Genomic DNA, 24,225 nt, shown 5'->3' with positions numbered 1-24,225 from the left:
ATCAATTTGACCTTTCACCTTCATCCCGATAACTGATAACCGAAGTCGGACACAGATGGCGAAGCGAAATAGATTTCTCGCCTTCGTAATGGGCTTGTTAGTATGTCCTTTGCTTTGAAATATTATACGTGATGGGCCCGAGCCCGTATTCCGGTTCGTTTCGATTGGCCCAGCTATCGATGGCCACCCATGGGACGCGACTTAATAGCGAAAACTTGAAGAAAGTTTGGAATAATTCCGTACAAGATGTCGTGTTATTTGGAAGCGAACACTGGTAATTATTTTCCGTGTGAAATTGAAAATGGATTCTCCATATTCATATTTTGTTGGGGTGTGTGTTGATAGCACCATGTGCAGTATGGTGCTCTGTTTCGATTAACCACCGGCAATAATGGCAGACGATGTGATAGGTGCCGGGGTCACATCCCGGTACCGGCCGCAACCCAGACTGAGTTTTTAACGGCTCAGTTGCGAGGTGTGTAAAAAAAAAAAAGAAAAAAAGTATAAGTATGTTTTGTTTAACGACACTAGTAGAGCACATTGATTTACTAATAATCGACTACTGGATGCCAGACGTTTGATAATTCTGACATACAATCTAAGAGGAAATCCGCTACATTTTTCCATTAGCAGCAACAGAATATTTTCAACAGACGTGACAGCACATATCACGACTTTTGATAAAAACAGTACATTCGTGGGACACTGATTGGGGTGGCGGGTGGGTGGGTCGGATAATGAATCCCCCGAGAGGAGTCGATCCTACGACCAATTATCTCAGAAAAGCACTCTACAGACTGAGCTGGATCCCATTATTTTGGGGGAGATATAAGGCCAGTTTTCAAAATTATGAAACTTCTGTTATAAATGTATTAAAATAATTTGCATAATATAACTCGAACGATTAAAGGGACATTCCTGAGTTTGCTGCATTGTAAGATGTTTCTGGTCGTTTTAATATTTGTAAGAAGCCTAAACTGGATTTGGTCTTCAAATAATTACGAAAGAATAATATTTTAGGAAATAAAATGAAATATAACATATTACAAATATTGGAACGTTATGTAATTACAATCGTTAAAAAGTCTCTGTTAGTCGATAACATCTTAAAAATTGCAGCAAACTCAGGAATGTCCCTTTAATTGGTCATAAGCATGAAAATTAATGTATGAATGAATGAATGAATGGATGATGGGATGAATAGACAGAGAGAGAGAGAGAGAGAGAGAGAGAGAGAGAGAGAGAGAGAGAGAGAGAGAGAGAGAGACAGGCAGACGGATATATATATATATATATATATGGATGGATGGATGGACATACATACAGAATGAATGAATGAATGAATGAATGAATAAATGAATAAATGCTTATTTAACGACACCCCAGCACGAAAAATACATCGGCTATTGGGTGTCAAACTTTGGTAATGCAAACAAATAAAGTGATGATTAACATCGATATAAAAATTAAATTTTCTTTGCGTCTATACACTTTATGGCAATCTGATTGGTCCAGAGGTGCTTACTTTTTTTCGTTCATATCTCGATGAACCGAAAAAATATAAGCCACGCCTAATTTAATTTAAATAAAATGTGTTGAGTGCGTCGTTAAATAAAACATTTCCTTCCTTCCTTCTTTGTCTGACACCAAAAGGTTTTGTTTTACCTAGCTAGCTGTCGTCGTAAAACAGTGTAACACAACATCAAGCCAAAACGACGTGTTTCGGTTGCATGTGTCATGAGGGCAATTACGCTTTATTTTCACAAAATGAAATTACTTTTTTTTTATTCTCTTGTGAAACAAAAAACTGGTTTCATTTCGGCCTGATTAAAACAACAAACTACCTTCATTTTCACTCCTAAAACATCATTTACTACGGGAATTGTGCAATACTTTGGAAATCAGGCGAAATAAAACGGATCGCTAAGGACGTCAATTTCCGATGAAGGATGGCAAAACCCGAGCCTGCCATGATGATGGGCCGCGAATGTCAGCACCAAAAGATTGTTTATTCAATTCTAACTCAATTTATATGAACCGAGCTTCAACAGCGTACGGAGTAGAATAACAAATTTATGTACAAAGAAGAACAAAAATCGATGAAATCATCTTTGTCAATTGACGGTTTATTTTTTTCACCCTCTTCTTTTGAGAACGGTTACACGGTACACATCTCGTTTGTCACATAATGGGTTAATAATTGTACTCAGACGGACATTAAGCAAAACGCCGGTTCTTTAAACTGAACACACAATTAAACAAATGGGTGGGCGATATTTTATTACTACATTAGAAAATTAGAATTTACGAAGCATTGGGCTGACAATTTTCTCATAAAGTCGCAGTCATGGGAATTTAATGATCTCCATCGCCTTCGTTTGATGATACCGTGATGAATTATTTTGATAGCAATCCGCTGCCCTATACACCCAAAGGGCACTGGAAAAAGAAAGGAATGTCATGTTTAAAAAAAAGAGAGAAAAAATTTGTTTTGTTTAACAACAACAGCTAGACTTATTAATTAATTAATTAATCATCGAATATTGAATGTCAGACATTTTTTTATTCTGACACGTAGTCTTCAAAGAACATCCGGTACGTTTCCATTAGTAGCAAGGGATCTTTTATATGCACTTTCCCACAGATAGGATAGCACACACCACGGCTTTTGATGGTACTGGTTATGACGGGCAAAAAAACCCCAGAGAATGACTTCACCGAAGGGGTTAGTCATGAAACCAAAGCACCCCATCGTTTACCCTAAGGGTTTCCTGATAGGAGATTGATTCTAAAACTTGTCCAATCTCAACAAAACATTTGAAATGGAATAAGATACCAAATGCTGTAATGTTAAAGGCAACCTTATATGACAGATGAACCACTTTTCTCTTGAAAAGTACTTTATGTAGCTAACTACATAGAGTAATATCCCAGTTATTATCGATGTTTTGATGTTACGTATTCATAGGTTAGTATTCGTACCCTACGACTCGTATATAAAAGGTTCTGGTATATAAATATTTTCCTGTCTGTTCGATTATGAATGTAAAAAAAAACACTTTTAAGCTTGTTGCTACTCTAGTTTTTATTCACACTGGATCATAATGCCACAATTATTCGATGTTTAACTCACGGCTTTGTTTAACGAATTGTAAATGTGCTGGGGTGTCGTATGACATTAATTTACTCTCTTTGTTTAGTTTTCCCAGAAAGAACTAGTGAAAATAAATTCCGTTTAAAAAAGAAAAAAAAAGGAAAGATTTGACAGGTTATATATTGTTTTACCTCCTCTTAGATTTGTCTCAGTGATCAATAGTGTAGTTGTTAAGTCATCGGACTTGAGGCTGGTAGGTGCTGTGTTCGTGTCCCACTTAAGGCAATGGGTGATTTTTCATTTTAGTACCAGCGTCAACCAAGAGTGAGTGCACCGCTAGGCTGAATGGGAAGATGTAAGACCACGTACACCGCGTTTCACAGACGTCACTGGAGCAATCATGGGTGTGTCTCCCGAGCGTATGACCTCACATGGGGGATGGTTACCCAACATGCACTGCAGGTTCAGTGTACCCAGGGCTCGGGTGATACCGATATAGTTCAAATGTCAGCAACCGTGGAACACGGTCCTGTCAAGTAGTCCCATACCGAAATGGATATACTGTGGATTCACTATTCATCTCATCGTCCACTTATGTCCAAAATATGCTTTTGTCTCTGTATCAAAAATCTGTAACGATTTAAAAAACAAAACAAAAATAAATAAAAAGTTTAGATTTGTCAAACCAGTCTTGGAAAGTGGCAGTCCTCCTGCGGGAGAAGTCTGACAGATGTATCATACTGTGGAATGGCAGTTCTCCTTTAGTCAAAGCAGGTGACTGTCATTCATGTCATGGAAGCAGTTATTGTTATCTCTACTTTGCACAGAGATTCATTTTTTATTATGATAACTATTTTGCAGTTCTGATTAACATATTTGAGTTTTAAAAACACGAGCATGGCAGAACACAAGTACAAACTGAGTTCAAAACACAACAGCAGCGTTTACAGACTTGTGTCAAAATATTTCACCAACCGCCTTGATGTAAGATGCCAGCCTTGTTCGTAGTACTAAACCAAATAACTCCCGACTGCGTCAAAGTTCGAGGTGCATCAAACTTTTGATACAGAAGTTAACACAACAAGTCCTGTGATTGGTTATAAATGTGAGTGTGTTTGTTGTAAAAACAGAGTTTCATCTGGGCTAACAATGTATGCAATTTTATTTCATCTAGTACCACTGTGTCAAGCAGCCGTATGCTCGAAACATGTATGGGATACCTGTAAAAAAAATACTAAGATTTTGTGCGAAAATATGGGTTATAAAAACATCTGGTTATACCGAAAATGAGCCATGAAAGGTACCATTTTCTTCAGTTGATACTTTGAGGTAGGGGTTGTAGTACTGATATGTATGGGTCATAGTTGATATATTACATTTTAGTGTTTTTTTTAAACACAAACATTAACATGGTCGCCTATAGGATTTTATTTGGTATAGTACAGCCTGTTGTCTCAGCTTGATACTGTTGATTCAGTAAGTCAACAAGCCCCATCCTTATGTATATAGAGGATTCGTCATGAGTATTTTTTAATATGGAAAATATCAACCGAGTCTATGTTAATCGGTATTTGTCGAGGCTCTACCGAGACAAATACCGAATGAATGAATGAATGAATGAATGTTTAACGACACCCCAGCACGAAAAATACATCGGCTATTGGGTGTCAAATTATGGTAATGCAAATAAATAAAGTGATGATCAACATCAATATAAAAAATTCAAGACTTAAACAAAAACAGTGTAAAGAACTGTGCAAAAACACAAATATCACAGAATTTTACGGATACTGAATTTTACTCAAAACTTCAATTTTGTGCTGTATTGGCCATTCTCAAAGAGAATGTTACACCCCTGCACCACGGTGAGGTTACACCCCTGCACCACGGTGAGGTTACACCCCTGCACCACGGTGAAGTTACAGCACACGCAGGAGAGACAAATACCGATTAACTAGAAGAGGTTGATATTTTACATAATAAATATATGTATGTATATATGTATATATATATATATATATATATATGCAACGAAATATGTTTTTAATCAAATCAAAAACTCAACAGGTCTAATATCATCCCTCTCAACTTAAAAGCGTCTGTATGGCGAAAATTTAATATATTCGTGGTCTTTTATATTACAAATAAAAAGCAACGAAAAAAACCTAAATTGGCAGATCTAAAGTAAATAAAACAAACAAAAACACAAAAACTAAAATAACAACAGCAACAGCAACAAACATATACCGATATTGGAGCTTTAACAATATTGTAGAAATGTGTTAAGGCGTTAATATTAATGAAAATACACAAGTGATAACAGTATTCGTAGTGCAGCGCGCGCGTGTGTACAAAACATTACCTGTTTTCGTTGATACCATAAAACCGTCCTCCATGTGCGATACCCAATAACATGTTCAAGTTCAATAAATGATGAATCATGTGATTTGTGTTTTATTTACTAACTTGGAACTAAGAGAAACTATTAATGAAAGAATTGGTGCAGCAAATTAACAAATGAAACAGAATAACAAATAGCAATAAACAACATTAGCGGTGGTTATGTGACAGTTCAGTATAAATTACTCCTTTTTTCTGTATATGCCCTTCACTTTCTACTACCACACTCAAATGAAAAAAAAAGGATCAAGGTCATTCGGTAGAGCGCTTGCCTGATATGCTTGGGTCGACGGGATCGAACCCCGCCGGTGTACCCATTCTCTCAGTAAATCAATCAGCCAGTTGACACATGGTTACATCAACGGAAGGTCCAAGCACATCTGTCTTATGCACATTATCCGATTTTCCCGGGTGGGTGGGTGGGGGGTGGGGAGGGTTTGACGGACTCATTATCTGACTGGGTCCGTGGTATAAGACAGTGGCAGGTTCAATCAATCAACCAATCAACCGTGTGACTTGTGCTTTCATTCACTGAAGGTTCAAGCACGACTGTCTTGGGAACATCCCTCGCGATTACCCGGTGGATGTGTCCAAGACGGGGGGGGGGGGGGGGGGGGGGGGCATTATTATTATAGATCCAGATTGGTTTTTTCTCGTTCCAACCAGTGCATCACAACTGGTCAAAGGCCGTAGTATTTGTTTTCCTGTCTGTGCGAAAGCGCATATAACAGATCCTTTGCTGCATTAAGAAAAATATAGCGAGTTACCTCTGATGACTACGTGTCATAAATACCAACTGTTTGACATTCAATAGCCGATGATTAATTAATCAATGTGCTCTAGTGGTGTCGTTAAACAAAACAAACTTTTTTTAATACGTGACCTACATGGTCTGTCTTTGACATAATTACCAACACGTCAACGCTTAATGACGTGTAGTGAATTAGAGTGGTCTCCCTTATATCGGTTTACAATGGCGCTGTAATCTGCAGTGTTGATGATGTTTGCTGTTCACGCATATCTTGTTATTAACAGGAACCGTCGTGCAATCAAACCTTGCTCCTGACGTTGAAGGGGAAAATGTAGCAATTTCCTCTAATTGATCAACATATAATAAGGGTATTTAAGCGTTACCGATACCGCGAACCGGGAAACTGGACGCATTTTATTTAGATTAACACCCGTCACGACCCGATGACAAACGCTAACATTTTCCATTAATTCACATTTATGTAACATTTGTTTAAATTCAACTTCTGTATAATTGAATGCTGAATTTTATTATTCTTTTTTTAGTGTTTTCTTCTTCTTCTTTTTCGATGGTAGTGGTGGTGTTTTGGTGAGTTTTTGTTTGTTTTGTTTTTTAAAAACATTATGCTTATGGTTAAGTTTAGAATATCAGGCACAAATCATTTACATACTACTTAGCGACACTGTATTTTAATATACACATTATGTACATTATATTATGTTTTCCAAAAGTGGTGGGGAAGGATGACTACAAATATTAAATGTATGTTTTTGAAAGTGAATGGGGTAGAGTAACTTTAAAAAAACAAAACATGTATGTTTTGGAATGTGTGTATGTCTGCCTGTCTATCTGTATGTATGTATGTATATATGTACGTCTGTCAGAATGTCTGTCTGTCTGTCTCTCTCTATATATGTATGTATGTATGTATGTATCTGTCTATGTATGTATCTATCTATGTATGTATCTATTTATCTATGTATGTATGCATGCATATACAAGTTGGAATATTTATTCTTTTTCCAGGCACGTATTGTTTACAGCTAAAATACAGTGACGCATCTAATGTTTCGTGCTGTTTACAAAGCCCCGCTAAAATGTAATCCCTCGTATGCTGATGTGATGATATCTTTTGTCAGAGATTCATTGATCTCAAATACAAACAGCATATATCAACGAAAATAAAACACATACCACTTACTCTGATTAAATGATTATTAATTAATTAATATTTTCATTAACTTGTAAAAAAAACCCAAACCCGATCGATCCGATCACAGTCATAGAATACCAGTTTGAACTTCAGTCGAAAAGCGCGTGAACGAAGTGATGGTTGGGGGTGTTCACGTTTTCCTGATATTAATTTTCCTACAGCGTCTAATGACTACCAAAGGGCTGTTCCAGAATTGATTAGATGAGTTATGTGCTTGAGGAGTCTGCTGCCTCGTAGCTTGTGTTTAGATAAACTTTTGTGTTTTGTTTTGTTTTGTTGGGATTTTGTTTTTGTTGTGTTTGTTTGTTTTGTTTTTGTTTTTTTGTTTCATGAAAAACCTCCAAAATAACAAAAACCCTTTAATTTATGAAATCGGAAAAATGGAAGGCAGTTTTATTATTATTATTATTTTATTTATTTATATATATATATATATATATAATTATTTTTTTTTGGGGGGGGGGGGGGGGGGGGGGGGTGTTCATGAAAGAAAAAACAAACAACAAAAACAAACAGAATAAAAACAACAAACAACAAAACCCCCCAAAACAACCCCCAAAACAAACAAAAACTAACCAACAAAACAAAACAAACAAACAAACAAAACAAAACAAAAGAAAACAACAAAAACAAATACTAACACTAAAAAACAAGCCCACACTCTGTCATTCTAGAACCGCCCTTGACAAACATCACCTATATCCGTTATGATTACATCTTCCTATTGAAAACTGGTCGCCTGAGTTATTTTGTAAGCTAGCACGCAACGCGTGGATTAGTCTTGTTTAATTTATGATATTACACAGCGGGGCTGGCTGTTTGTATTGGTATTGTATGAGCAACGCATTGTGTACAGTTCGCCGATACATTTGTTCTTAAAGCACCACCAGTGTTGACGTCACTCACTTGCCAGTCTGCTACTTTTACTGCTACTGCTATTTTTGTTACTGGTGCTAATATTGTTGTTGTTGCTCCTGCTGCTGTTGCTGTTGCTACTACTGCTGCTGCTGCTGCTGATGATGATGACGATGATGATGTTGGTGCTTTTGCTGTTGTTCCTACTGGTGTTGCATGGCTGGTTCTGCAGATGATGATGCTATTGCTGTCGCTATTGTTATTGCCGCTGCCGATGGTGCTGCTACTAATAGTGTTGCTGTTACTACTGCTGCTGTTGCTATTGCTATTGCTATTGCTACTGCTGCTGCTGCTGTTACCTTTGCTAGTGCTGGTGATGGTGCTGTTATTATTTTCGTTGCTTCCATTGCTGTCGCTACTGATATTGCTGCTGTTGCTGCTGTTGCTGCTTTTGCTGCTGGTGGTGGTTGTGGTGCTGTTATTATTTGCGCTACTTCTGTTGCTGATTTCTCGCTCCAGCCAGTACACCACGACTGGTACATCAAAAGCCGTGGTATGCGCCATTCGGTCTATGGGGTGGTGCATATAAAAAATCCCTTGCTGCTAATCGAAAAGAGTAGCCTATGAAGTGGCGACAGCGGGTTTCCTCCCTCAATATCTGTGTGGTCCTTAACCATATGTCCGACGATATATAACCGTAAATAAAATGTGTTGAATGTGTCGTTAATAAACCATTTCCTTCCTTCCTTCCTTCTATTGCTACTACTATAGCTGGTACTGCTGCTATTATTGCTGCTGCTGTTGCTGTTGCAGCTATTGCTGCTATTGCTGCGGATATAACTGCTGTTAATATTACTACTATCGACGAATGGAAAGAAAACTAAACTGCGAGAACCTGTTCCAAACCACTGGTTACAATCTCGCCTGGTATATCAAAGTATGTTATATTTGCTGTTGGGGCAATCACATAAAAACACCCCATGCTGATAGTAGAAAAATGTAGCTGGTTTTCTCTGAAGACCATATATCAGAATTATCAAACATTTGGCATCCAATAGCGGTTGATTTAGTATAATCAATGTCTGCAAGTGATATCGTTAAAAAACATTACACATTTACATGTACTAATACAAAATACACACACATCTAGTTTTGAAAAAACCCGAGTGTTATCGCTATCAACGGTATTGGAAAGCTGTCTATACCAGGTACTGTTTCAATGTTTTGTAAATACAATACAACATAAAACAATGAAATAGTACCCATCATCTGAATATTAAATTAATGAATAATACATTTTATGTGACGTAGTGTAGCCACTGTGGCCAAAGCGTATCGAAGAATGGCGTGCGACTGTAACCAATATAATGTGAATGATCTGTTCGAAATAAAATATTTAAATAGTAAAAAGAATACTCGAGATTTGAGCTTTAAATGTTACAAATATACTTGAGATTCCACATTAAAATATTAAAAGTATACCCGAACTTTCATCTTTAATTGTTAAAAAATACTCGATATTCTAGTTCGAAATATTAAAGGTACAGTCCTGATTTTGTTATCACTGTAGCATATTTCCGATTAATGGAGTCTTTTTAACGAATTAATTTGCATATTAAATACATTTTATTCTTTAACATATCAGTAGAGTGTCTTTTAATGTGTCTTTGGTCATCCTAATGATGTTTGTAATTGCTCAAACTTGATTTTGCCTCTCAGTAATTTCATACGTACAAATAAAATGTATATTTAATTTTTTGTCGTTAAAACGGCTCCATTAATCAGTAGTATTTTAACAATAGCAGCAAATCTCAGGACAGTTTCTCCGAAAGTGTACTGGAGATTCCAGCTTTAAATATTAAAAGTATACTCGATATTCCAGATTTAAGTATTAAAAGTATACTCGATATTCCAGCTTTAAATATTAAAAGTATACTCTATGATATTCCAGATTTAAGTATTAAAAGTATATTCGAAATTCCACATATAAATATTAAAAGTATTGTCGATATTCCAGCTTTAAATATTAAAAGTATACTCGATATTCCAGCTTTAAACGTTAAAAGTATACTTGATATTCCACATTTAAATATTAAAAGTACACTCGAAATTCCACATTTAAATATTAAAAGTATAATCGATATTCCAGCTTTAAATATTAAAAATATACAAGAAATTCAACATTTAAATATTAAAAGTATATTCAAAATTCAACATTTAAATATTAAAAGTATACTGGAAATTCCAGCTTTAAGTATTAAAAGTATACTCGATATTCCAGCTTTAAATATTAAAAGTATACTCGATATTCCAGCTTTAAGTATTAAAAGTATACTCGATATTCCAGCTTTAAATGTTAAAAGTATACTCGATATTGCAGCTTTAAGTATTAAAAGTATACTCGATATTCCAGCTTTAAGTATTAAAAGAATACTCGAAATTCCACATATAAATATTAAAAGTATTGTTGATATTCCAGCTTTAAATATTAAAAGTATACTTGATATTCCAGCTTTAAGCATTAAGAGTATACTCGATATTGCAGCTTTAAGTATTAAAAGTATACTCGAAATTCCACCTTTAAATATTAAAAGTATACTCAAAATTCCACATTTTAATATTAAAAGAATATTTGAGATTCCACATTTATATATTATAAAGTGTATTCGAAATCAAGGCTTTAACAGACAGTTAACCGTAGGACGGGCAATCTTTTCTTTTTGAGTTCTGCGAGTCTGTCTGCATGCTTTTGACTGACATTATTCTGGAAGACCAACACGACAAAACAACGTGAGAACTGGTTTTGGACTTTGGAAGTGTGTTGCCCTTCTCGAAGCTTATATCACGATGTTGCGTGCGTTCGTTCACAAAGTCATTAAATACGAACTGGCTGCATTTCGACCGCCGGCTTTCTATTTATCATCACTACGGAACTCATTTGAAAAACTGACATTTGAGGTCCATGCACATACCCAGAGGACTGCGAAATAATTCTCCTATTCTCCCAGTCTAATCCTTGGGGTTATCTGGGTTGCGGGCTCACGTTCGATTCGGCCTGTTCTGTTATGCTAAAATTCGAATACAAATATTACACCGCAATAATTTGTACATCTCGACCCATGGGGGCAGCCATCAACGTCGAGCCGCCACAGGCGCAATTTCTTAAACGACTTCGGAAATTCGTCCCAAGTGGAAGTTCTTCCTAAATATTGGGGTAACGTTACAGAATTGCAGAGGAAATAAATTAGGGTGAATCGAGCCTTTGTCTCGTTTTAACAAAATTAAAGACATAAAAATACTATTGTTGCATTATTGGCGCTAATGCAGGATAATGCATCTGGTAGATTGATCAATAATTTGCCTCTTTCCACCGTTTGGTTCCGTAAGAACCCCTGGGGTCTCGTTCGAACGTTCTACTCAAGAGTACAACATTTAGAAGATACGTTCATAATGTACCGAGGATCCTTTCGCCATTAACACGTTCCCCAACGTCTAATACCAAGTAATTCCGGTAATGAACGTTTCCTACATCAATTTTGGTTTTCTGTCAGTTTTCTTACTGTGCAGACAAAACAAGAGTGGAATAATATATTCTTTTGCAATAGATGATGACAAGTCGTTATGTATAAGATTGAAATACATTTTAAAAAAACAAAATGAATCTTGGCAATCCCATTGCCGAAATCAAATTATGCAGTCCATTTATTTAAAAGGAAATGTGTGATGTTTCATTTCCGTTGAGATTTGAATACATCTAAAGGACCTAGACCAATGATAATAAATGTTTTGTCATAACTCAACATTCAAAATGAGTCTGACATCAAACTGTTTATAGCGTTGCAGCGAATACCTTCAGAGTCTGAAGTTCTAAGTTTGGTATAATCAGTATTAACCGTGTATTATGAACGCAATAATTTACTTAAGAGACAGACTAGTATGGTGTGGTGTGGTGTGGTGTGGTGTGGTGTGTGGTGTGTGTGTGTGTGTCTCTCTCTCTCTCTCTCTCTCTCTCTCTCTCTCTCTCTCTCTCTCTCTCTCTCTCTCTGTGTCTGTGTGTGTGTGTGTGGTGTGTGTGTGTGTGTGTTATTCGAATTACTGCTAGCCAGACGACTGGTTTCTGGTGACCTTTACATGCCTGATTATTTTAAAACTAAAATAGATATATCTCTTATTACTATGACGTACAGTTCGTGTGGTTTGGAAAACAGCCAAACGATATTTCCCGTAGAATCCAAACTCTCTCTCTCTCTCTATATAGCAGGTCAAAACTTTAAATATTAGCAGGACACATCGTAACCATTACCAAATTAGCTAATTGCTAATTTTTAAACAGTGGATACAAAATTTTTTGTCTTTGATTAATTAAATTTTCTTTAAATTAGCCACTTTTAAATAATATTTATTGAATAATTGATTAAAATAAAATGTGTGTGTCCTGTCAGCATAAATACTGACATACTATTATGATTACAGTTGTATTCATCAGAAAAGACCGAGTGAAGTGTGCGCATTCTTCCTTTAGTCTGAGCTCCAGATTCTGTAGGAGGTCAAAAACCAACTTCCCATGTTCTTCATCTTGTATTATTTTGTTTGGGGAATATGTTAAAAATAATCATTTAAGGCTATTTTTACTACAATTAGATCATTATTAGTGGCGTGAGACAAACAAGTATAATATTTATAGAATTTGATCATTTTAGCAGCCATCTTGGATTTGACCGGAAATGAAAACCTTCGCAGGGTTAAAATTTGGTGCAGCGTTCTGATTTCCAAAGAGCAATGGTATACGCATCATAAAATACCCAGAAATTAAGGGGGCCAAGTGTTGTAGGGTAAAATTATTTTTCTGGCTTTGGAGCTCGGACTATTGTAAACCGTAAAGCAATGGATAACTTGAATCCAACTGAATCCAATAGCTGTTTAATTTAAGTACGCATGACAACATACCCAAACCTAGTAAAAATATAAAACATATATTAAAATTGTCTTAAAAAACTATCTTTAAATCTCAAAGTTTCGTTTAAAAACTTTAAACTTCCTCAGGGAAATAAAACACAAATGAAATGAATTTAAAACAATACCTGACATTGTGAGTGCTTCCTCGTGTTCACACACCATCTAATGGTTCACACACCATCTAATGGTTCACACACCATTTTAGGTGCTGGGATACATTTTGGTCCAATTTAAAAACGTATCGCAGAAAACCTTTTCTTTCCAATTTTAAAGGAAAACCCCCCACTTATATTTTAATTAACCATCATAAGAACATGAATTCTGCAGGTTGATGGCATTGTTCGCTACATGACGCCACATTACCCATAGCGTACGTTTTCCAAGGGACATAACTCCATAGAAATACAGCTACTGTATATTTAGGATTTCCTGAAGACCAACAGCTTTATGTATAATTATACAATAAGACTTCGGGTTCGACCCGAACCTAACCGCAGGTGATGTCAGAAGTTGCTCCTGGGACGGTTGAGTTTGTTGCCATTATTACAATGTTGCCGACTGACAATTGCATATTAAATACATTTTTCTGCATAAAATATCAGTGGCCTTATTCTAGTCAATTTATTGCATAATACCAAACAAACTGGTTTCAGCAAACAGATAATAATAATAATAATAATAAAAAAAAAGAAACCCCCAAAACCCCCCACCAACAACATACATATAAATAGAGGATTCGTCACGAATATGTTTTAATATTTTTAATATAGAATGGCCAATACAGCACAAATCCCCTTGTTTTCTTCGAGATACAATTAAAATTTTGAGTGAAAATCAGTATCTATCTGTGATATTTGTATTTTTGCACAGTTCTTTACACTGTTTTTATTTAAGTCTTGAATTTTTATATTGATGTTGATCATCACTGTATGTGTTTGCATTACCATAGTTTAACACCCAATAGCCGATTAAACATTCATTCATTCATTACATACAAACATTAGGACGACAGCAAAACATTGCATATACATTCATTTCATTTCAATTTATTTCGAATTAAGGTTCAAGCACGCTGTCCTGGGCACACACCGTAACTATTTGGGCTGTCTGTCCAGAACAGAGGGTTAGTTGCTAGTTGTTTGTGGTTAGTGAGAGACAAGAGGGTGTAGTGGTCTTACACTTGCCCATTGAGTCTTTAAAACTCGCTGTGGTTGGGAGCCGGTGCCGGGTTGCGAACCGTGTACCTACCAGCCTTACGTCCGATGGCCTAACCACGACACCACCGAGGCCGGTATTGACTATACAAACACTGATATTCTAAACAAGAAAACTATTTTTAGTATGTAACTTTAGTCGTCAAAAGATTTCATTAGTCGAAAACATTTTACAATGGCAGAAAACTCAGGGTAGTATCTTTAAGGACACATGTTTTCCAAAGTTTTGTTACTTTCTGAATGACTATCAATATGGAAAACGTATTGTATTTCAAACAAGAAACCAGGATTTCAGGTGCATATGTAGAAGGGGGATTGGTGGTCGACCCCCTATTCCAAAAACATTTTCTTTTCTAATGTTTTTTTCTGGGGGGAAACGTCACTGTCCATAGCCTAGACCTCGCATGAGCAATTTCCTGGACATGCGCTTGGTTTTAGACAAACATATCACACAATATTCTAGAGAAGACCAACTTCCTTTAAGCTTATACCTTTAGAGTTCGGGCGTAAGTTTTCCATAGTTTCTCCAACGGTCAGAAAAATATGCCCGTTTCTTCTCTACCCACGTCTCGGTAGCCAGTTCACATGCGTGACGAGACTCGAGACTTATTTAGGATGATGAACTATCGTCGTGAAACTTGCCGAAACCCTCAGAGATTTGTGTGTCGGGGAAAGGTCGCAAAAACGAGCGAAGATTCTGCTCGGCGCGTCAAACATTTCGCATTAATCTGACACGTGGAAACACAAACTCAGATGCGTCTACACCAGAGATAGTTTATAATTGAATAAGCTCGCCAAGTGGTGTTGTCTCTGGTGACAATTCTATTCAATTTGTACCTGCTTTCTGGAAGATAATTTAATCAACTCTGACCATTGAGCCCAGGGTTCAGACTCGTTGGAGAATTTCACGACTTGGGATCTCAGCGATCTTTGGGAAAATTTTGTCCATCTTTTCATTTTGGTCCTTTTTGTTCTCACGCTGCTAAATCTTTGTGTCTGTGGTTAAAATGTTGTTACTTTAACTTGGGAACGTAAAGTAATGACATGGCATATATGTTTGCATAATTTATTTATAATAATAACGGGTACTGCTATCCGTGAAGGTGTGAAGTTTGCTTATTTGCTGCACCTTGTCGCTGTTTAAGTTAACATTTTTAATTTACATTGACTGCTTAACACAGGCATTTTAGCGACTTGGGATCCAGTTTAGGTGGCCGCTTGGTGCGTTAGACAAGTGACCACTTATTACAAGTGCATTTACATTAAAAATCTTTTGGTATGGAAAAATGGAGACCGCTGATTATAGGTGGCTATTAGGACAGGTTTGCCTGCATTAGTTTATAATTTTGACATATTTGATTGTATGTTGAATTTATTCATTTTGAAAAAGTCTGCGTGAAACTAGTTAATCATTCCCCTTTTTTCTACGTCGTATTTTTTTTCCAATATATTTTCCGGTGAAGCATGACCCAAACTCCCTAAAACATTCGCTCGCCATAGTCTAGATCCCCACCCTTGTACAAGTTCCAGCACACTCGCCTGACAATAGAATTAAAGTTACACACTTGAACAGTCAGTAGCACACGTAGGACTACTTTTAGTGCCAGACATGGGTGTTTTCTGAGCTAGATCGCTTATCTGTGAGTCTCTCGCATGATTTCATGGCGCCAGTGTCGCATCAAACTCTGACACGTAACACATAATTATTATCTATGAATAGGTGTTCCTCTTCACCATTCATCCGTGATTGTGTACAATGCTAGTGGTCACTATTTTTAAAAAGCGACACCGATTTCGCCTTGTCGTGACTGGCATGGCAAAGTGTAGCTAGTCAAAGCGAAGTTTGGACTCACTTCACCCTATCGCTTGATCCTTGTAATATAATAATATGTCTGTACTTTTTTGTGATCTTTGCACCCAAATCGATACATATTTTTTCTGTTCCCTCTCTGTTTTCACGCTATTACATACGAGTTTCCGGTAAAATGGTTCATTCCAGCTCCGAAAACTAAGGTAATGATAAAGGTATAAAGATTTACATATTTTATTTTTGTAATATAATATATTTGTAGTTTTTTCTTCATATTGTACATCCATTCTTGTAAATTCATTGTTGTTAATCAATTGAAATTATGTTTACCTACAAATTTTTCAAATAATTTACCAAGGTTTATTGTATAGTTTCATTAATAGTTCCTTCAAATGTTGCATGGCAGTTTGCATTAAAATATATTACCTTATTGCATATACTTAAAAGCATATACATTATTTTGTTACCTACTTAAAAATAAGAATAAAAATATAATCATATTTAAAACAGTCATAAAACTGAAGACGAAACCATATGTCCAGGAGCGGATATAAGAATTTGAAACGGGCGTAGCTAAATATACCAAAATGAATATTCAATGTCTGCCGACAAGGAGGGTGACCGATATGTTTACCCCTCCCCTGTTACCATCCGTCACAGTTTTGCACCAAAAACCGTCACACACTGTTGCAACGTGTCATAACCATTCCTGACCAAGGACATGGTCGATGCTAAATATGACATCACGATTTTCGCAAACTTTTAGTATGTTACGTACTACTAGTATTTGAAATTATATATATTTGCGTTGGGTTATTAGCTTCCAATAATTATGTTTTGGTTTTGTTTCTTGTTGGTTTACTTCATTTTTAAACAAATCAATTCGTTTAGCAATTTTATTTTTAACTGAATGAATATAATTGGGGGTTTTGTTGTTTAATTTTTTTTTTAATAAATTACATTCAGAATGAATATGGTATCAGTTATCAAGTTTACTTCTCTCTAAAAATTAGGTGAAATACGTTTTGTTACGCGCCAGACCTCTTGACAAGTAAAAACATAGAATTTGAATTTCATGTTATTAAACAACTGAACTGTTGGTGGTGGTCACACACACACACACACACACACACACACACACACACACACACACACACACACACACACACACACACACACACACGCATGCATACATACATACATACAAACATACATACATGTATGCATGCATGCATGCGAACGCACGCACGCACGCACGCACACTCGCTCACACGCACACATATACATACATACATACATACATATATTCCGGGCGTCTATAGTACATTGCCTTTGTGTATATTTAAAACAAAGAAAAGAAAAGAAAAGATACAACTCAGATGAACTTGGAATAATTACATATATTGTATTGACAAATGAAAATATATATTACAAAATACTGAGAGAAAAAAAATGTGAATATTTAATTTTTTTTTATAAAAGTAATTAATAAACAGACTGTGAAAATAGGCCTGAATATTCACAACATTAATAATTTACTACTGGGATTCAAATTGAATAATTTAAAACAAATTAAAGAAAAGTAAATTAATCTTCGCGTTTTTGTTTTTTTGTTCAGTAAATAATTTTCATATACATTTTTGTACCCCATCTAGAAAATTCGTATGTAACACTTAAATAATATGACATTTTAGAACTGTATTTCAATGTGAAAAAACAAAATCAGAGAATATATATATTTATTTGTTAATGTTACTAGTTCATTACGTGATGTCTTTCATACATATGTCAAATTATTACCCAAAAAATATTACCAAATGTTGCTTTGAATTTTTTTTTTTTCATGTACAGCCATTAAAGGGGGAAAAAAATGTTTTATAGACAAATCATACCGAACACTCACTATAATTTATTGTTGTTCCGTTCTTTGTCTAATGGTCGAACTTGGCATTAGAGATAAACATCGTATTGGCCCTAGGAAATAGCGAACTGTTGAATTACACTCGTGGGGGACATATTCCTAACAGCTTTGTTTAAATAATGACCACACACGAAAGCCTGTTCAAATTCGATAGATGATGCGTAATGCGCAACCAATCGGACATAATATTTTGGTGTGCAGGAAATGTTCAAAAAGGATTGCGGAGACTAAAACTTCCGTCCTATCAGTGGTGGATTTATGATTTACTGCGGGACAGCGGTAGTATATTTTAATGTCGTAAGCCCAAATGGGGTGATCTTCTTTAATTTAGGACACATTTACATTAGTCTCGGATACTGTTTAGAGTATTTTAGTCAGAGACTTATCGTGATAAACGCAAAATATTTTTGCGAGATTTTGTTTGAGAAACACCATTGTTTTAATCTTTGCAAAATGGTAGACACACAGCCAATAGTAAATTAATGGAAAATAGGGTCGTATCCAGCGGGTAGAGGGTGCAAGTTCCCTAATTGTCTTGCTGAAGAAGACCCTATATTACTGTATCTCTGTTCTTTTTATACTCCACCCCTCCCCTTTATTTTAATCTAGGTGCGGCCCTGGAAGAACTTTGCTTCAAACGTGATATGGATGGTTATTCAAATTTCCAGAATCAAGAATTATTCTACTATCTCCTAAATTTAGTTGCAGACACTCGCGTTTACGACATTCCATTGTAACAGGACAGAGATATTAGCCCTGATATTTTGACCGGGATCATGTGACCAGTCACATCATATGATTTATTTAAGTAGTTTGATTGGTATCTGATAGTTTGTTTTGGAGACTTCTCTCTTTTGATTTCCGTTTTTTTTGGGTTTTTAAAAATAATTTCACATCACGTTTATGAAAAGGCACGACTGAAAACATGCCGAGATAAAACTGATGTTTGTTTTAACAAAATAAGTTGTGTGGTTGGTTGTTTTGTTCACAAACAGTTTATTAACTTTCGCCAGTTTCGTTGTTTTTCGAATCGCGAGGGTTACTTTCATTTGAAATCCTGTCCCAGGACAGAGATTCTTGCAGTGCCTTGTACCTGAGATCGAGGTCCAAGTTACTCCAGTATCACTCAGGATATTTTATATCAATGGCATCGATTGACAAACAAATATTGTATTCGTATAATATTTGTATAGCTTTTGTAAATAAGAAACAGCATGTTCTCTCTCTCTCTCTCTCTCTCTCTCTCTCTCTCTCTCTCTCTATATATATATATATATATATATATCTGGCTCTCTCTGTCTCTCTCTGTATCTCTGTCTGTCTGTCTCTCTGTCTCTGTCTCTCTCTCTCTCTCTCTCTCTCTCTCTCTCTCTCTCTCTCTCTCTCTCTCTCTCTCTCTCTCTCTATATATATATATATATATATATATATATATATCTGGCTCTCTCTGTCTCTCTGTCTCTGTCTCTCTCTCTCTCTCTCTCTCTCTCTCTCTCTCTCTCTCTCTCTCTCTCTCTCTCTCTCTCTCTCTCATATTTCCCCCTTTCCATTTCTTTCTTACTATCCCTGGTCTACCTTTATATCTCTGCCACTTTATTTTTCTCTATCTCATACTCCCCCCTCTCTCTCTCTCTCTCTCTCTCTCTCTCTCTCTCTCTCTCTCTCTCTCTCTCTCTCTCTCTCTCATCCATTGCCTCTTGTCTGCATTTCAGTGGAAATACTGTTAGAATAAATAAGGAAATTGTCACAATATAGAAAGTTATGTGTGATCGCCATTTAAAAAGGAAAGAAATTATTGTACCTTTCCCACATATCTTTACAATGTGTTTTACATAATTATACTATCTTTATTGTAAATAATCATATTGATGTACTTACTTTTGTTTGACACTCAATAGCTGATCTCTATTTTTGTGTTGGGTGTCATTAAACATTCATTCTCTTTTTTCTCTTTTCTTCTTCTTCTTTTTTTTCTTTTTCTGTATGGTAAAATAACTTGGTAACTAAATAGCAAACACAACCAAATTAATATAGTTTTAGGTTAACAATAAAAAGTTTGAGTTACCCACCCTTAACAACAACAACCAGCGCCACGATATAATAAACCAAATTAGGTTCCAGTTCGTTATTTTTAATGAAGAAACGTTAAAGCTGTTACGTCGAGTTTGATCTCTTTGTGATCAGACAGTCGATGTTGGGTCTGTGGAGACTTTTTTGTTAGACTGTCAGTAACACAATTAACAACCTATCCCACTACAATTATGTCTTCGCGACACTCAGGTAATTTGATTAGACAATACATCAGACAGAATTATAAAGTTATGTTGTATACAGACAGTAGGGCACAACTCTTAAAATATAATAGATATCAAATAAAGATTTTAATAAGATTTTAGACCAGTCCGCTGTAAAATAATGCACCAACTAAATGATAATTAATTAATCAATAACAGTTAACTATTTGGCGCCCTTTAATACTAAAAATAAATGTAACCCAATTTTATTTTTAAACTGTTTAGAATTTGTTTTTAGTAAAATCAGTTACTGCTTTGGTAAAATTGTTCATTTTAACTTCACCCACCCCCCTCCACTTTCCCGCCCTGAAGCTGGCTCCCTGGCGATGTCAGAGGTCAAATCAGGGCGTGCCTGAACCTATTTTTGGATATGGGCGCGTTAAAAGAGTTCACAACTGTTGATAGCGACAACATAGTCACAGTGTTATTTAAGAAGTGGACATGGTGATTGTTGATGATCATAGATGTATATACCACAGAACCGCTTTATACATTGTATGGATTCCAAGCACACTGAAATACTTAGAAAACTTTCTACAAATTTTGTATATATAATGTTATGACATTCTGTGAACAAGAATAGAACAGAATAGGATAGAATAAAATAGAATAGAACAGATGTTTATCACCACCACAGCACGAAAAATACATCAGCTATTGGGTGTCAGTCTATGGTACATGCAAAAATAAAGTGATGATCAACATCAATATCAAAATGCAAGAGGTAAATTAAAACACAGTGTAAAGAACTGTGCAAAAAAAAAAAAATAAAAAAAAAATATCACAGACACATAAAATTAAAATTTAGAATAAAATTCAGTATCATGAAGAAATTGTAAAAAAAGTTCAGGATGGAATCGAAATGATTCCATTACATTTCTTCGTCCAAAGATATCGTTTCTAGTTTCCTTGAGATGATCACACTCCACCAAACTGTGGCGTGCCGTCAGAGTATACTGACAGTGCTCACACTGAGGTGGAGGATTCGTCTTCAAAATAAATGAATGGGCCAAGTATGTATGACCGATGCGATCTTTGAACAAAATTGTGACGGTACATGCTCTTAAATTTGTTTCGCCTGTGGCGATTTTAATTGTGTTAGAGGGCCGTGTGCAGTTTCATTGCACTTAAGCCCAGATGGGCAACTTGTTACGTAATACTTCTGCGCGACGGTCCTCGATCGGTACGCCTAATACACACCCAGCCAGGTGCGGAGGCCATGTGGCTAGTAGTAACGTAATATCTCCGGTAGTGTTGTTTATGGCCAGGAGATTGCTCGCGGTTGGCGACAGCCAGACTGACGATCAGAGAGAAATATACCGACTCTAGTAGAGGTAGAATATGAGATGAAACGTGAGGTACCGCCTTGTACCCCCAGGCAAAATCCTGATTTATAATAAATAGCTAGTGTTTTAGAGATATCGAGAAGAACGAATTAGGAAGGCTCCAGGGGATCACGGACGTCGTCCACTGAACGAAATATATTAGTTCAGACAGGACTTTGGTAATTATATATTTTCTGCTCTGTGTATAACCTTGATGTGATTGATGTGACTTAAATATTTTAATACTGTATATACCAATATTCTTTAGACAGTGTCTTCGGTCATCTGACGAAGTAAATCGTAGACTTTTTGTTCTAACATTATACGAGTATTTGGTAATATAAAGCTTAGCCAGTCATCCTAGACGACCTAGGTACACTGTAGGTTATTGTCTTTATTGTGATCGGTACCAGTATTAATTCTGTGTTACAAGGTTACTGAATGAGTAGTTAGGGGTAATTAAAAATTAACCCGTTAGGAATAGAGCTGTAATTCCTTTATTAATTAAGTTCCCCTGGAAGCGTTCCTAAATTATCACACGTTACTGAACGAGTAGTAAGGGTTAATTAAAAATTAACCAGTTAGGAATGGTGTTGTAATTCCTTTATTAATTAACTTCTCCTGGAAGCGTTTCTCAATTATCACACGCGTGGGTGTTGTGTAACGGTGAAGTGATTCGCATATTGTGTAACTAGGCACCTAGAGATTAACTAATTAAGTGATCAGTTCTGGGTTGTTATTATTGCTGTTATTAATTAACTACTACGGCTGTACATTTATCGGCGTAGGATAATACAGATTCCAAAGTGTATTGTGTTTTGTTGTGTTTCTAGTGAGCTAAACGTGCTATAATAATATATACCTTATATAAGATCGTATCTCTGATCATACCTAGAGACGAGCCATACTAGGGTTTAACCGCCTGTTACAGAGAGATCTAATAGATATACAGTTAGGAGAGATATTTTGATAATCGTGTTTTATTCAGTTACGGGAATTATAGAATCCCCGTGACAGGAGTAGAAAATTGGGGCGCTCGTCCCGGATCTGAAACGGGACATGCATATTTAAAAAAGTATTTTTTGTAAATGGGGACTTTATAAATTATTTTTACAAATTTACCAGAAGTAGCACGTTGTTCACTAGAAAATTAATTAATAATAAGTGCGTCATATCTAAACATGGATAAGAATTTGCTGGATAGGCCTACGCTCAGTGTAGTGGAGATTAAGCGAGCACGTAAGGCCGAGTTAGTTGAAATCGCGGGTGAGCGAGAAATTGATTTAACATCAGCTAAAACCTTAGGTGATATAAAGACAATTATTATCCAGGAAGTTTTTGGTGATAGGCCTGTTATGGAAGACAGTGAGATTGTTCCAGAGATAGAGATAAATGAGTTAAGTGTGGAACAACAATTAGCTTTTAAAAAGCTTGAGTACGAAAGAGAAGAAAAAGAGAGAGAAAGAGAAGAACGTGCATTAGATAGAGAGAGAGAGAGAGAGAGAGAGAGAGAGAGAGAGAGAGAGAGAGGAGAGAGAGAGAGAGAGAGAAGAGAGGGAGAGAGAGAAGAGAAGAGAGAGAGAGAGAGAGAGAGATAGAGAGAGAGAGAGAGAGAGAAAGAAGATAGAGATAGAGAAAGAAGATAGAGATAGAGAAGAGAGAGATAGGGATAGAGAAAGGGAGAGAGAGAGAAGAGAGGGATAGAGAAAGGGAGAGAGAGAGAAGAGAGGGATAGAGAGAAAGAGAAGATAGGGATAGAGAGAAAGAAGAAAGGAATAGAGAATTCCAGTTAGAAAAATTAAAAGTGGAACATGAGTTAAAGTTGAATACTGAAGAAGTTAGACGTGAGGCAGGAAATGGTTTTAACATGTCGGAGGCTTATAGATCAGTGCCTGTATTTGACGATCAGGAGGTAGACATGTTCTTCCAACTTTTTGAACGGGCCGCTAAGCAGCTAAATTGGCCGGAGTCTAAGTGGACATTGTTAGCCGTGTCTAAGTTTAAGGGGAAGGCTAGTATAGCTTATAATTCAATGAGTGATGAGCGAGCAATGCAGTACGACTTAGTTAAGGCTGCAGTGTTGAGGGCTTATGAATTACGACCTGAGGATTATCGTTTACGGTATAGCGAGTTGAGAAAAACGCAGGGTCAGTCTTATAGTGAGTTTGTGGCTAAGAAGGCAGGGATGTTTGATAAATGGGTTGTTTCTCATCAGGTAGAGTCATATACCGAGTTACGGGAGTTGTTGATCTTACAGGGCATTAAAAATGGATTACCAGTTAGCTTACGTATTCATTTAGAGGATCGTGATGTCAAAAAGATAGAGGAGGCAGGCATAGTGGCAGATGATTACGTGTTAATACACAAAGCTCAGGCAGTACCGGGTAGCTCT

The 24,225-nt window shown here is 36.2% G+C and overlaps 1 long non-coding RNA gene across 1 annotated transcript in view; it reads left to right on the top strand.

Moving 5' to 3' along the window:
- LOC121384456 overlaps nucleotides 1-24,225 on the top strand; it is a 46,524-nt gene that overhangs the window by 10,251 nt on the left and 12,048 nt on the right. The window contains exon 2 of the long non-coding RNA XR_005959390.1: nucleotides 6,791-6,833. This is a non-coding gene — a long non-coding RNA (uncharacterized LOC121384456). The remainder of the gene's footprint in view (nucleotides 1-6,790; nucleotides 6,834-24,225) is intronic.

This window comes from Gigantopelta aegis, chromosome 10 (genome assembly GCF_016097555.1).
Source record: "Gigantopelta aegis isolate Gae_Host chromosome 10, Gae_host_genome, whole genome shotgun sequence".
NCBI lineage: Eukaryota > Metazoa > Mollusca > Gastropoda > Neomphalida > Peltospiridae > Gigantopelta > Gigantopelta aegis.
Note: the sequence above shows the minus strand (reverse complement) of the source record. Positions and strands in the feature narration are given on the sequence as shown.